General features: G+C 34.1%; 1 long non-coding RNA gene across 1 annotated transcript in view; it reads left to right on the top strand.

The window, feature by feature from the left end:
• Nucleotides 1-1,964, top strand: part of LOC106103799 — a 46,456-nt gene extending 44,492 nt beyond the window's left edge. The window contains exon 4 of the long non-coding RNA XR_001225636.1: nt 1,740-1,964. This is a non-coding gene — a long non-coding RNA (uncharacterized LOC106103799). The remainder of the gene's footprint in view (nt 1-1,739) is intronic.
• The last annotated feature ends 1,776 nt before the right edge of the window (nt 1,965-3,740 follow it).

Genomic DNA, 3,740 nt, shown 5'->3' with positions numbered 1-3,740 from the left:
GTTACGATTCACCTTGTTTCGCGCGCGGCGAGTTCATTGACCCGGCACAGCTGTGAGCTCTGTACGTAAATAGTGCACACATGTACACAAACGCTCCACTCGTTCGGCCCGATGAAAAATTGGCTTTATCTTGCTTTCTACATAATGGTCGAATGTTGTCGCACTCGTGATCGATTTATGTTCGAATTAGTGTGTCCTTAATTCAATTTGATGATGCAAATGCAAATCTTACTGATTCTATGTTGTCTTAGTTTTTAATTTTTTTTTAATAGAGAACTTACATATATTTGTTATTATTTTACTTTTAATGGCAGAGTGATGACTATTCTTAGCTTAGATTCATGGAAAATTTTTATTATATAACCAATGTAAAAAAAATGTAATTTATTACTTATTTTTATAAAACGTTAAGCTAAAAAAACTAGTTTGTTCAAATGTATTTACGTCAAGCGCCATATCAAATCTCGTACGGTCGGAAACAATGATTGTTTTATCGTTTATGGATGAAAAAATTTCATTGTCTCGACCATTGAGACAAATATCTCGGTCTGAATAAGAGACAATGAATTGTTAATATCAATCATAACATAGGTAAAGATAAAAAAGTTAGCGATATATTTAAATAGAAACTTATTACTGTATATACGGCTTTAGTAGTTTTAAATAAAAAATAACGGCAGACAGTTACGTAACAGATGTAAACCCAACAGAATGTGTTATGCAAATTGTACTATTATGCGTTTTTTTTATACAACAGTATCGTTTTACAAGTCAATTGTGATGTGAATCGTTTGCGCCGGATGCGAATGTAGGCCAATGTCCATACACGCCAGGTCTATGAAAAAAGGGACTTATTCATTGAAGGATTTTTAATGGACTGTGACGAACCTTGACATTGAACTTTTTTAAAAGTTGACTACAATTTGGAGATAAAAGGGGGCAATACAGATGCATATGTTATGCGACGAGACGATGGAGACATCAGAAAGTGTTAAGAATGAATGTGGATGGCTACAAAGGAAGAGGAAGACCGAAGAAAGTATGGATGGATTGTGTAAAAGTGGATATGCTTAAGAAAGAAGTGGTTTCAGATATGACGGCTGATAGAGATATAAGGAAGAGCAGCACATACTTTGACGACCTTCCATAAGGGATAAGTGCAAGTTGATGATGACAGATGTAAGAAGTTTATTCGCAGAATAGATGGGATAGCTATATTAATAGCAATTATGCGATTTAATCAAATTTATATCAATCGATTCGTATTCGATATTAAATCGATTCTATTGTTGAATCATTTATTGGTAATATACTTTACATTACAAGTGAAGTTTTTAAGTCGCTGTAGTCTATACTTAGATCGTATGTAAGGTGCGACAATGTAATACAACATAGATAACTTAAGTTACCTGCTTGCCCGCGGCAGGATCTTTATAAATAGCTTGAAGGCAGGTGCTACTCGTATATCAGAGCTTAGAAAAACGTTATCCGTTCGACTATGCACTTAGCTGATCGAAATACATTTTAAAGCTTGCTACAAAAGTGAATATTATAGAGTTTTGTATTTAATTTAATTTACAAGCATTAAAGAAGCGTTTAATCTGATTTTTGTAAAAAAAAGTGTTTTTCAGGAGTTTAAGAGGTTCTCAATTGGTTACTAAATTTAACCTCAGAACTTCTTGGGATTCTTGGGACTCATATTCGTTAAGCTTTTATTTAACTATTTTTCTTATTTCCAGGTGGTGGAAATTAAAAAGTGGGAGACATGAACGCATCCCCGCATAGTCATTCGCATCAAGCAGGGTAGCTGTTATAAGGTAAGTAGATGTACCTTTTCTCCTTCTTTGTCCCTATCTCTTCGAAGTTGACACGTAGGCGCGTATAATGCTACAAAATATCAAATATACTAAAAACTACCTCACCTTGTGACTTACAAAGAAGGGTAAAGACAAGATGAAAATTTTCAAAAAATCGGGACAGATTGTTTATTTTAATAATAGCTTTCGCCCGCAACTTCGTTCGCGTAGAATTTAAAAAAAAAAAAAACAAAAACAAGTAGCCTATGTGTTCTTCCAGACATATCCATGCCAACAGAGACTCTACATCCATGCCAAATTGCATTGAGATCCGTTGAGCAGTTTAGGCTACAAACTCTAAGATCCATCCATCCATCTAAACTCTGGCATTCATAATATTAGAAAGAAGATTAGTAAGATTGTCATGTCGATGAGTATGGTTAAAAACAAAGTGCAGACGTGGCCCTGACCATACATTAAGACTAAGTGGTAGGGTGGGTGTGCACATAATCGAGGCTTGCCACCCCCCTTGTTTATGTATTCACTCTCTCGTCTCACTACACCCAAGGGACTTGGGCTCGATACATTAGTTTTAATAGCCAGTGTACGGTTATTTTAAATTATAAACTAGAGCTAGTCAATAGTAATGTACTATACCGAGTTTCCAAAGTAATATTAAATACGTTTTGTGTAATTAAGTAAAACGGTAATACATGATTTTTCTAATTTTTTTTAACATTTTTTAATTGTTGAAAAAATTGTTGCTTGTAAAATAAATGAATGGTGACACATCTATTAATATTTCTATGGTAAATATGCGTCTTGCGTATTGCGATGAATATGTGCAAGGTTATGCGTATATCACTAACACATCGGGAAGTTTGTATCCCATTATTAATGCCTTCAAGAGAATAATGAGCGAAAATGTGTCAGAATTTACCCATCATTTAAAAAAAATACAGTTTAAACAACATGTACGACATAAAGACTTAAATTATATTAATGAGTAATTATAGTCCCTTGTTAACTTATCTTTTTATATCATATATGTACAAAATGAGATTGTAATCTAACATTAAAAACTAGCTGACATGTGACCCCTTTTTATAATACTAGTAACATTTCGCACAATTTTTTGTTGTTAAAAATAATCATGAACACTTTTGCCTTATTTTATCTATGTCTTATTTAACATTTTGTTAATTCTGACTACGTCGGTATGTAAACAAGCGTGATTATTTGCATTCGTATGTGCACGATGTCTATTTCGCGACCCGGCAAGTATAAATGAGTCACGATATCAAAATAATTCGCTAACTCATTCAGGGTCATTCGTCTCTACATCAGCGAGAATTGTACTCATCTCGTTTTGTTTGTTTAAATACTTTAATGCCAATCGCAAATAATTAACTATAGAAATAAATTGTCGGGATGGCATAGTACTCACAGAATTTACTAGACGTCTTTGCCAAAATGTAAACGCACAAGAAATTGTACGGATATCAATAGTGTTTGTGTGTTTTGATAAATATCGATCTTATGTCACTTGTTGACGTCGCCTGGCAGCTTGTCAGCTTTTGTTTGGTATTTATTTACGCATCGCCACCGCCACCGCCTGATAAATACCTACGAGTTTTCTTGGCAGTTCTCCCGAGCCGACACACTTAACGATGTATTTATACGATTAACCGGAAACAATCTTCCACATTTGTTACATTTTCTTCAGATGTTCTCTGATCACTAAGTGAACATGTTATAGTGATTTTTTGATAATAATTTAACTTTCACAATGTGTTTTGACAACACGAAATATTTCGGTAGATACTTTTTCTTAATAGTGAAAACCTAAATGAGTAACGTCATATACCAAGTATAATTAAACGTGGGGAAAGACTTTGCCGTAGGTATGACGAGGACGAAGGTTAATCGGAAGCCGGAAGAAGG

Source organism: Papilio polytes, unplaced genomic scaffold, assembly GCF_000836215.1.
Source record: "Papilio polytes unplaced genomic scaffold, Ppol_1.0 DF823731.1, whole genome shotgun sequence".
Taxonomy (NCBI): domain Eukaryota; kingdom Metazoa; phylum Arthropoda; class Insecta; order Lepidoptera; family Papilionidae; genus Papilio; species Papilio polytes.
Note: the sequence above shows the minus strand (reverse complement) of the source record. Positions and strands in the feature narration are given on the sequence as shown.